General features: G+C 46.6%; 1 protein-coding gene and 1 long non-coding RNA gene across 2 annotated transcripts in view; one reads left to right on the forward strand and one right to left on the reverse strand.

Annotated features, from left to right (window-relative positions):
- The window catches only part of ZBTB16 (zinc finger and BTB domain containing 16), a 112,936-nt gene that overhangs the window by 93,367 nt on the left and 7,161 nt on the right, over nucleotides 1–12,408 (reverse strand). The window lies entirely within an intron of this gene.
- Nucleotides 8,925–10,985, forward strand: LOC121058521. Its single transcript, XR_005814224.1, has 2 exons — nucleotides 8,925–9,382; nucleotides 10,505–10,985. It is a non-coding gene; the product is annotated as an uncharacterized LOC121058521 (long non-coding RNA).

Genomic DNA, 12,408 nt, shown 5'->3' on the forward strand with positions numbered 1-12,408 from the left:
CCGACTTTTGGGGGGCTATAACTCTGCCCTTTTAATTGGCAGAAAGCTAAAATTTGGAGTGCGGGCAGCCAGCATGAGTGCAATATGCTTTTTTTTTTCTTTTTTAATTGCTTGAGACTACCCGCATTCCCCCCCTCCACTTTTAAATCAAAATGACTGAAAGGGGGGGGAAATAGCAAGATGATGTGGTTTCAGGTGTTTGTTTACCCTCCTCTAACTTTTAAAAGGCTTGATTTCAGGACTGAAATTTTGCAGACAGTTAGGGGTATGTTTTTAGTGTAGCTTGCATGAAATTAAGCTGCATGAGTCCCATTAGCAATAATGGAAATCCCACGGCTAAATTCCCAGGCAGCATCCTGAAAATTAACCCCCCAGTCCTTCCAGTGAACTGGTGCATTGCACTTTTTGTTGCTCTTTTAATATATATAGTAAAAGCTACTGAGTTGTTTAAGAGGCTTGTTTCCTACAGCTCCTTTTATCAGAAGGTGCTGGACTGTTGACCCTCAGAATAGAAATCCTGCACTTCACCACCATGGAGGTGCACCGTAGGTAGTGGCACACCTCAGTCCCTCTCGGGCTTCACACTGTGCTGCAGCATTTGGTGGCTCCCAGAGACCAGAGGGAGACCCGAGCCCCCTGTTGGACCATGGGCTCAAAGAACAGAAACGCAGATGCCCTCCCGCCTTGGAGGAGCCTGCAGTTTAAGCCACAGTGAACAACCCAACCAACTTCCCAGCAGTCATATGTATTCTTTTTTTGCCACCGGCATTGCAATAGCACACATCTAGGCACTATACAAGCACTGCAAAAGAGATGAGCCTCTTTCCAAAAAGCTTGCATTTGCCAAACGTGGGCCTGAAACCAGTACCTAAACAGAAGCTTGGCCCCTGTGGGGACTGAGTTTACCATCCCCTCACAGCTTCATCCCCAATGCCTGGGAAAAGCTCTTTTAAACCCATTGTAGTGTTACAGGCATTGTGCTGGTGTCTTTGGAGACCTTCATGGAAAGCGGAGACTTTGAATTTGAAGGCTGTTTTGCTTTTAGAGATGAAAGATGAAGCAGTACGCCAGAGCTAGTTAGACAACTCTTACCAGAACATCTTTCTACAAATCACATTTGTCAGCCAAAACCAAATCAACCCCCTTCACTTGGGGATTTCTTTCCTCACCCACTTCTGTTGCAGAACAGACTGAATGAAAATAAATGCTGAAAACCCCGAGTCCTCCCCAAACCGCAGTGCAGGTCTCTCTTCCCACCACTTCAGTCAAGGCATGCTGAGTCTGTTGGCACACAGGATGCTACTGAAAGGTGACTTGCTTTGTTCGCCTGGGCTGTTTCAGTGATGAGATGGGCCAGGCAGCTGAACTCATACTTTTTGTGCAAACTGTCCAGCTCCAGTAACAGGTTCAGCCTATGTGCTATGATCTGTTCACATGGCAAGGGCAGACTCATGCCCTGCTCCATCACCCCCACACATATTGTCCAAAGGCTTTGCAGCCAGGGTTGTACTTTTCTACTGCCCTTCTACACAAACCCGTGTGTATGTGCACACAAACAACTATCTGCACCTTACAGGGCAAGTACAACATGCTTTTGCTTTATTTGTTCCACAAGCTTTTTGCAATGCAGTGACTCGGAGCATCTTTGAGAATCCCAGCAGAAACAGCTTGTTCCCTCTGAAAGCTCCCACATTAGGGGGATTTATGCTGTTTCCTTCCACACTCTTACAGTTCTCCACACACCTGTGCTCAAAGAGCAGGTAAAGCCCTTGCTAGCAAGGAGACAGAGCGATCATAAAATGCATAAACCCAGAAAAAGCCCAAAAGTCTTGTCCATGACCTTAAACAGCACCACGTTTTCTCTCATCAATGGCCCCCATACACAGCATAGAAGAAATACTATAAAAAAATCAAAAACAAAACAAAAAACACCATGAAATCCTCACTATATGATCTTCACCAAAGCACCTGTGACCCCCCTTATATCAAGTGGCTGAATCCAGAAAAAGACAGGACCGATTTGGATGCATTCGCAAGTCAAACAGGAGAAGCAGAAGTAACCACTTGCCTTAGTGTCCCGGACCCTGGAGGACAGAAGGGCAGCCCTCTCCAGGCTGGTGGGGCAGAGCTGCAGCCTCCAGGCAAGCTGCAAGCCCAGCACCCTAGCGAGGCAGCCATGGAGCCGAGGTACCACGAGCAGGAGCTGCCCCAGCCGCTGTACAGGGCAGGGGCAGAAACAAGGCAGAGCAGCACCTGCAGCCTCCTCCCACCCCCAGGAACACAGCTCAGAAAGCCCCAGCCTTGGCCTTTGGGGTCGCTTCCAGCACCCCAGCATGGGAGTTAATCACCCGTCACTGCCCCCCAGGATGTTCCATTTCACTCCCATCTCTCCCCATCAGTTTCCAATTTATTTACTTTTCTAAACTTAATCCTCACCTTGTAGTGTAACATGTTTATTAGAAAGGAACCAGCACGTTAAATGAAGCCAAGCTGGGTTCTTGTGTTAAATAGCAGTCACGCCCAAGTGGCTCTCCATGTGCCATTACTCCAAGTGATTGAGGCAATTTCTTCCTCTGCCATGAGTTTAAGTTGTAAATCTCTCAACCAGATACAGAGGCAATGATGTGCTGCCTATTGTGATTATTATTAACCTCTAGCATTAAACTCATGAGACTTCCATGATTTCTGTGGAAGGTCTTCACATGAATGGACCATGCAGAATACCTATATCCTCCCCAGGAAACCTAGGAACCATGTCAGAACAACTTTTAGTCTCAAGCCACTCGTTTATTTTGGATGGAGAGACACAAACATTCACTTTACCGACAAGAATAGCTTAGGGTTGGCAGGCACACAGAAAGAAAAGCCCCACAAACCAAAGATAGGGCAAATTAATGGCCTGCAGGTATTTCAAGGGATAGGGGCAAGGAAAGCTTCAGGCTGCTCCCCCAGGACTCAGCAAGGCATGTGGAGACAGAGAAGAGAAAGCAACCGTCCTGTGACACAAGAATCTTCTATTAGAAGTCTCCAAAATTAAAATAAAAAGGGAAAATCATTGTTCAGGATGTTCAGCTCTCAGAAAGGCACAGGCAGAAGGACTCCCCTTCAGCTGGCTCCACTCTGTCACCCCCTAAACCCCACTCTCAGCCAGCTTTTTTTCCTCTAACCTCTAACATAAATGCCCTTTGCAGTCACACGCACTCCCCTAGTGATGCTGCACAGACCTGTTATCTCCAACTTTACACCCCAGAGATAGACGCAGTGAAATGGGTCCTACTTCTCCGCCTTGATGGGCCCTAACACCCTTTAACACAACGTAGCTGAACTTCTGCAACTCTGCTCAGCTTCGAGTGCCCCCACGCAAGCCAGCAGCGCTGCCTCACCTCTCCCGTGTCCTCGGAGAACTGACCCGTGCATGCCTGGGTCGCACGCAGGGTGAGGAGACAGTAACTTTCCTAACCTGGAACCAGTATATTTTCCTCTGAATAGTTTTGTTTCCCTTATCTTTGTGTGTTTGGAGGGTTTTCCAGTCTCACTGTTGTGGAGCTGAGTTATGAAACACTGGAGCAAGGATTCGAAGCATTGCTCAGCATTTTGGGGGCAGGGTGGTGTGTGTGTGTGTGGATTTGCAAAATAGGAGCTGTTTTAATGTAAATAAAATCCATGACTTTTGCTGTCACTTAAAAACTGATTTTGGTATTACTCCAGACTTCAAGGGAAGCTTACAGCATCCAAGCTCTTGTGTACACACACGAGACCGGTGTCTGCTGGAGCGCTGCAAGAATTTTGTCAGGCACATTAGCTTTGCTCTGAGATGGGGTATAGTGTGCTGCTCTACTTTTGCATAGGAGACAAGCTGACAGCTTATGAAAAGATGATTAAATGTGTTAGACTATTTTAAAAAAAATACACAAAGCTGTTTGTGAGGAGGAGGGAAGAAAACTGCCGAGGGCCCCTGGAAGGCTGCTCAGCGTGCAGCCACGGCACGTTAAGCTTCCTGTGAAATCCATTGATTAGCACAAGTATCCATCTGAGCTGTTCAGATATCGGACCCGAGTGCATTGTGGCTGCATGGGGGAGTGGAGGAATCGTGAACAGTCCCTTTATTGTGCCACCACCGCTCGCAGCACAAAGGGAACCTGAGAGTCACTGAGAGGATGCAGCTGGTTTGGGGGCTCTGGCGTGGTGCGAGGGGATGCAGCCCTGCCTGCTGCTGCAGACGGAAGGGCTTTGCGCTTTTGGGGAGTTATCTGCGTTACGATCAACGTCAAAATAAATTGGTACGGGAGCACAACTGTAACCAAACCTAACAGATTTGTAGGAGCTCTCCTATTGTTCCAGGAAAAGGGAATATTTAAGGTCTAGTAATTCACACAGAGCTAAAGAGAGGAGCATGAGCTGTCATGGGGCCAGCACACAGCCACAGCACAGAAACCCTGCTCCATCCTTCTCCTGCTTTTGTCCTTAAACTGACTGACACTGAGCTCCATAATGGATATAATTGGGCAAACACTTAAGTATGTGAAAAATGCACAGCAGCAAATATAAGGATAACTGCGTCACCTACCTCATGGCCGCAGTACCCTGGTGTGTAACTTTACACACCCGAGCGACTCCACAGGACTGAATGGGGCTGTTGCACATGTGCATTTGTGCGCGACCGGGAGCACGGCAGACAGAGGCTCCAGGAGTTACTGGGGCTCTCAGCCTGACCAGTGCTCAGTTTCTTCTGTTCTTTCAAGCTGGGCTCCTTTAAGGAGCATCACAGTGAGCAACAAGCAGGGGATAGTAAAACCCTTATGGCTCAGGCTCACCGTGACATTTCTGTTCGTAAACACCTTTCTGAGTCAGAACTGAAGTCATACAAACACCAGGGCTCCTATCACCACGCTTGTGCTGCAGAGGGGTGCTGGGAGGGACAGGATCGATGCCGTTAGAGCAAGGGAACAGGTTAGGTTCCCATCTGGATTCTTTGCAGAATGGCTTTTGAGGTACAAAATATCAATGAAAGGAAAAGAAGCTGCCATTTGCCCCTTGTAGGCTTTTGCATTTACACAAGCATTTCCTCAGCTCGCAGACTTCCATTGCGTCCCTCTATTCCTCCCCCTTGTCCAGGTTATATATACACTGTGAAGCCTGTAAGACAATAGGGCTAATTAGTGGCTTATGGCCCTAAGCCTGCAAATACTGTGAGGATCATTGTGAGTTGTGACTCAGGACTGTGGCAGTCCAGGCCAGCCTTCCCACATTCCTCCACTAAATCCCCGACACAAAAGGGAATTTATCCACAGTGACTCAGCTAAGGAGCACAAACTTTATAGCGCTGCAAAACAGGCAGCCAGGCTTTGAACTGTTGTGTTTGTGTATTCCCCCCATCAACGCACAGCCTAGTTAGTAATTAAATAAAATGTCTCCCTCTAGCAGGCTATGACCTAATCATTTGTACAGTACCTATTTTTAGCATTACCCTTTGTATGTATTTGAGATAGCTCAGGCCAGAAGCAGCAACTTTTGAAGTCTTAATAAGTGGGGGGTGGGAGGGTGGTGTCTTTGTTTAATTTACTGTGTAATTATTTTTCCTCTTCTCTTAACCTAAAATATTTGACATCTTGCATGGGACAAGAAAGAAGATGTGCCAGGGCCTTAAATGTCAGCCCTAACTGTATGGTGCTGAGGAGACCGTACGCCTGCTTGGTAAAGTTCATCCTGGAAAAAAACACTTAAATACGGCAGAATCGACACTAGAGCCTCACCAAAGCACTTCTGGATTGGCTTGCTCTGGCCTCAGAAATATTTGATGGTCTAACAAGATGCGTTTCCAACTTTTCCTCCATCTCCCTAACCTCACTGTGACTTTTGTTCTTCCTCAGAATTAATTCAGTACCAGGGAAGAGTAGTTCCACTGCAGAAAGACATTGTCAGTGCTGGCTTGTGCCCCTGAAACAGGGCATAGAATCGTACCTTTGGACAGGAGCCCCCAGCCCCTTATGGGGATGCTCATTCTCTGTACGGATTGTGAGCAGGCTTAGCTACAAGGATTTCAGGCTAGTTACATATCTATTGCACACTTTCCTGAGCACAAGATTAACATACTATTAACATTACTTAAACCACTCACTGCATTTAAACAGTACAATTTTCAAAAGCTTCCAGCTTAGGAGTTTAGATTCCACTTTCTAAACTCACTCAAATATAAATAGCATTGGTCATCCTATGGAAAGGAGTGAGTGCATGACATTGGGATACTTTAAGGTTATTTGCTCGGTTTCATGCTGTGTAGGGAGCAAGCCAAATATCAAATCCCAGTCATCGAACACCTTTACCCCTAATTTCATCTTTCCTCTCTAGCAAGGGCAAAGCTCCATATCCCATTTCCAGCTGCATGAGTCATCTGTTCCCCTTTCCAAAGAGATATGTGCCTGGGTGCGCACACCAGCGTATGCACAGAGAATGCATTACCGTTTTTGACAGTGCAAACAAAAGCCCACACTTGTGGAAGCCTTTCTTCCCCCCTTCCTTTTCTTACCATATCTGTGTACTAAAGATTCACACAAAATGCCTACACAGCTGGGGAAACTTCTGTCAAAGGGGCTCCTCCTTGTTTTCTTTCTTGTATTGGGAGAAATCGAGTGGTTGAATCACACACACACACAGAGTTCTTGTTTCCAAAATGCTTCTGAAATGTTTCTAAGACATTCTAGCTACATAATGAAGGTATTTTAATCTCAAATGAAATTCCTGTTCATTTATTCAGTCACTCCTAATACCCCTCCATAAACTATACAACTCCAGGTCTTATAAATAAGGCAGAATAGAGTCTGAAGCCAAATGTTACAGTCTAGGTTCAAGGTTAGATATTAACTGATTTTATTTTCTTAATAATTGCCAGGAGATGCAATAAACCCTTGGTATCTTATCTAGTCAGAAATTCCTAAGTGACTGAACCCTAGATAACGTTAGTATATCAAGACAGTTTGCAAATGACCCTTTTTAAGAGATATTTATGGATCCCCTGTGAAGGCTAGGAGAAACATGCACGTTCCCAGTCAGTCACAACACACTTGTCCCGCAGCCAAGCACCAAGCCATGTGCTTTGGAGCCAGGCTGAAGGTGCTGCAGCGCCCTTGGACATCGCAGCATTCACATGGGAGGAAGGCTGGCATGGTCCATGCTCCACCAAAACACATTCCCTGCTGGAACGGCTTGATCAGCCTCCGAAGAATGAAAGTAAACAGTGTTGCAAAGCTCCTCCTGGATAAGAGCTATCTTCTGGGGCCAGAGGTTCAAAAGCATTTCTGCAAGCAGCAAAGGATGCAGATAGGTCAGGATAGAAAGGCATGCAACCCAGGCAGCTGATGCTGCTGTCACCAGGGGTGTAAGCACCCCCAGACTCCTCTAAAGGCATGAAGGATCTTTTAAAGTCCAGCCTGCTGCTTCTTACCAACAAGCCTCTCCACCACCACTTCTGGTGCATCAGATACTTCATGCATAATGTGGAAGATGCCGACTCCACCACAAATTGACCTGAATATCATTTGTCTTCCAACTGAAAAAAGTTAATTGTCAGTGTTTGTATTGCCAGTCTCACTACAGAAATAAACGCTGCATCACTGCTGGGTCCTTGCTGTGCAGAGGGATTGACTGGGCAGGTAGGGAACACCTCATTTCCCCAGGTACCAGCTGGGACATGGGAAGGTGGGATGGCCCCTCGCTGGGGTTCCAGCCCCAGGGACCTTTAAAGGGACACGTTATTGAAACATCTCCTTTAGGGTATTGGGGGGAAGGGGGAAAAATCACAACTTTCATGAAAAAAGTAATCACTTCTAAGATGGGTGAAATAGAATAAAAAAGAAATTTGAAAAGCCTAAAACCAGATAGTTCACCATGAGTAAATCTGTGCCTGAAAGCTTTTCTCAGCACTAACATCACTTTTATTTTTTTCCTGTTTTCTCTGCCTTCAGAAGGCAATACTACCACCCTACTAAGTCTCCCACGAGGTCTGCAGGACTTGCACCCTTAGCAAACTGGCCAAGCACATTTTTTCCACCCCAGTAAGAACCTTACTCATGATGAATGTTTCCAAATTGCATGTGGATCACGAGCAGGGCATGCAGAGCATGCACTGAGGCTCTCTGCTCCCAGGCAGCTGTGGTTACTGGTGTGGTTAACCCGAGCCAAGGCCAGCAGGGGCTAGCCAGAGCCCAGCCATAAGGCACCAGTGTGGTGGGGACAAAAGGTGCTCAGTGGCAGTAGGGTTTGTAGCCTCTGAAAAGGGCGCTGAGGCTGGTATAAAGGGAATTTTAAAATGACCAGCTGACAGAGAGACTCAGGGTACAGAGAGCTTAACCCTGGATGCAGATCAGATGTCAGGGGCAAAGGAATAGCTCAAAGCTTTGGAAACTGGATACAGAAAAGAAAGTTTCGCCCCCTCTCCCCATCCAGCTCATCAGTTAACACTACGCAGCAGAGTCCTGATCCTCCGCTACACATCAGAGACAGGTACTACTGCAGCCCACATCTCAAAGGATGGAACTGCTGCATCACAGAGCTTCCTATATCGTGTGGAGGTGAAGGAAAGACTCCGGGATTTAAAAACCACTTTGCTTGGATGCACAACTCCTGGGACACTGCTAGCGAGGGTGGGATGACCTCCCCTCTGCCTCGGTGCAGAGGCTCTGTGCAGGTGACAGTTTGTACCACCTCACACATGGACGTGGTGGATGTGGGACAGCCAAGTCTTGGCACAGCTTTTCCATCTTTTGGCCACTTCCAGAAATGAGGCAGAGCCTCAGCCTCAAAGGACCCCTGCAAACATGGCTAAGCTTGTTACAGTTCATTTCTTTTTTTTTTTCCCTCCATAGGGCTTTCAATTTTACATTGCTGAAAATCCTAACAGTAAAAGAAAAGTTGCTCAGAGGGTGGTTTACCAAAACTGTTTTTCAGATCCATGTCCTGATGTAAAAGAAGTTAACTCAGCTACTGACAGAGCCGCTCAGTGGAAAAGAAGAAAAGGATAAAATACCTTAACCTTGAGTCCCATCACTACCACCATACACAGTTGTCTGTCCCACCCTGACATCCTCTGCTCAGTAAATGCAGTTTTTCAGGTCAGAAACATCTGACTCCTTTCCCTCATGAGCCATAAGTACTCTGGACCCCAAGTGCCCATGGTGCTCAGCTCCAGGGCCCTGTCTTTGGTCACTTATCCTCTGGCCAAGCACTTTGATCCAAGACCTGGCTTCACACTGCACGCCACAGGCTGCAGTAAAACACGCAGAACTGCTGGGCCCCCTAAAAAATGGCTTCAATTCAGGCATGAAGAGGCACTACATTAACCATCAGGTGAAATACTTCACCAGCATCGCTCAGGAGTTCAGACAAGGTGATCACAAATAGTCCTTTCTTGCTTTAAAGCCTGTAAATTTTACAGGAATACTGCTCATCATCGCATCCCTTCCTGAGACATTTCAGGGCCTCTTCCAAAGCTGCCTCTCAGCTGCACAGCTCAGCCATAGACAGAGCCCAGCGCTGGGCTGAATTTCTCATTTCTGCTGCTGCTCATGGGAAAAGTGCTTGCTCTGTAAATTAGAAGTATTTTCGAAGTGGTCACCACCACCACCACCGTTTTTGGAGGGCACCGTGCCACATGCTCTGGGTGCCCTGAGCAGGCGGTGTGGTGGGGCTGGTGCTGGCTGCTCTCAGCCACAGCACTGCCTGGTGGCGCCCACGGGCTCTGCCTCCGCTGATGGGATGGTGCCAGGTGGGTTACAGAGGCTGTCACAGAGACTAGTGGGACCAGAAAGCCTGATTTAATGTGCTGTCATTCCCACTCTTGATTAACTTGCATTTTATCAGAATTAGCCTGTTAAATGTGCATGCCTTCCTCCTAAGGGGACCCAGTCACTGAACAGGGATGGAAAGGTGTGTTTTTCCTTCTTGTTTGCCACACCATGCCCAACTGAGAAAACTTAAGGCTGTGACCTGAAATGTTGTCCCTGTTTCCTAATCCTGCGAGAAATAGGAACCAAATGTGAGTGGTACAGTAAGGCTCCCACCCTGAGATGCACACAGGCTGCTGATCTTCTTTAAAGACCACTGAACAACAAGACTGAGATCTTACTCTTCCCAGGGTTAGAACACCTAGCTTCATATTCCACTATTGACTTGCTCTTTTCTACTGGCATAAGTTCACCCCTTACAGGTCATTTTGCAGTGTAGAAAAACCAGTGCTATGTGAACATGCCAGCAACTGAAGTGCCTTGATGCAGTGCCCAGAACTGTTTTTGCAGGGATGAAGTTTGGATTGTAATAAATGCCAAATCTCAATAATCAATCCCAGCCCCCCAAAATTACAGAAGCCACTTAAAGACATTTATTTCCACAAAGCTAACGCCATCACAAAATCCCCACCAAGACATGTAAGAAGCTAGTGCCACCAAGAAACAAGACATGTAAGATGAAGCATATTTATATCAAGCTGTAATAAATTATGCTCTTCTTCCAGGTGCCTGGCTATGTATTAGCCAAGAGATCACCCACATCATCTCCAAAATGACTACAGGATGAGAAGAGGATGAACAACAAGGGAACAACAAATTGCAAAAATCAGACTCTTCCAGGATAACCTCTCCTCCTCCTTCCCCAACGCTTCAGCTTTTGCCTAGAACTGACAAGTTACCCATTTCCTCATCCAAATGGGGAAAAGCTGCCACGGATCTCCAGAAGAAACAGAAGAACGAGGCCGGCCTTTGCCAAGAAGCACCAAACTCCAGGATGCATCTAGCCATCACCCAGCCTGCAGCAGCCAGGGACTGCATGGGTCCTCTTCCGCCGTTTCTCCCCAAAATGTTCATGCTCAGAAGGATGAGAGAAGTGGGGGAAGGAAAGGGGGATGAGTGAGAGCACTGCCTACTGCAAATATTGACATAACCATTATGGGCATGTATAAAACTCCCATTTGTGTTATGTGAGCATTATATTCTTTGAATACTTCTGTCTCGAGGAATTCTTTATTTTGCTATAGAAGAAAAATGTTTTCATATTCTCTCCTGCCGTTCAGACCTGCAACCCAGTGAGCCCTTTTGCCCTTGAGAGCCATAACATTATTTGTTAACATTTTTATGATGCCAAATGGTCTGTGCTAGAACGGGTGCCATTCTTTAGCTGGGAAACCATATGGCATGCCGAGTAATAAATAAGGTATTGTGATAGTTAATGAACCTAATTGCTAGCAAAGGCTTTAATACAGAGAATGTGCTGCTGAGAATTTAGCACCACATTAGAGATGCAGCAGAGCTCCTCTGACTTCTGAGGCTTAATTTAAGTTCTATATTGCAAACTCCAGAAAATAATTCCAAACCCTCCTGCTGGAAAAGCAACCTGCTGGTAGACTGTGATTATACTGAATTACTAAAATCGCAATCAATTTTATACACTCAGTTAACCCTTGCTAGGGAACTCTCCTCTCAATTTGATAGGAAGCCACTTAAAGATGTATTGGAGCCAAATGACTGTAAGCATTATGGTCATCATCATAACCGTTTCTCTCCCTGACATCTCCCTCTTCTGGGACCAACCCCTTTTAAAGCCTCTCCACGTTCCAGCCGAGCTGACTGCTGGAAAAGCAGGGAGTAAAAGCTCTGATTATGAACGGTCACTGCTGTATTAAGCCATGACCAACTTATTAACAGCTGCCATCAAATCATGGCAACCAGACATGGCGCAAAGCACAGACGTTGCATCTGCCTCGCAGCTTACAGGCTCCTGTGAAATGCTCACAAACTTTGCAAGTGCAGCACAAACTTTCAGAGGCAGTTTTACTTTTTCTGGTTTCTTCAGCCCTGGAAAAGAGAAAAGCCCTTCTGTGTGAAAAGAACCCAGGAATTGCTACAGATCCCATTTTGACACGAGACCTTTCAGCCCATAAAACCTTTAGATGACTGCCACACCTGCAGAGGAGAATTTGCTCTTGCCAAAATGCTGCCTGTGTATCTCAGTGACTACATCTACAGTCACTATTGCTGCTGTCTTGCATGGGTGCTTTGTAAAGAAGCAAACTGAGGTCCAGGACACCAAATATTCTCTGTTAAGCTGATGCAAAGTACACCAAACCCCACACTAAGATAGATATAATGGTTTATGAAATGCTGTTTTGGAAGAGCAGCAGTCCTCCCATTGAGGACAGGGACCCACTCACACATGAGGAATGGACGTCGCACATTCAGGGCAACACACAGCATTTGCTGCAGGTCTCTGCTACATACTGCCCGCCCTTCCTGCTTCAGTGTTGCAAACCACTAGCAAAACAACACTAGTGCTCCCTAGCAAATAGGCAGAGAAGGTAAATCAGTTCTGCACTGACCCCAGACACAGCACTGAAGTACTGCTAGTGCTTGCTGAGTGGAACCA

The sequence above is a fragment of the Cygnus olor genome, chromosome 22, assembly GCF_009769625.2.
Source record: "Cygnus olor isolate bCygOlo1 chromosome 22, bCygOlo1.pri.v2, whole genome shotgun sequence".
Lineage (NCBI taxonomy): Eukaryota > Metazoa > Chordata > Aves > Anseriformes > Anatidae > Cygnus > Cygnus olor.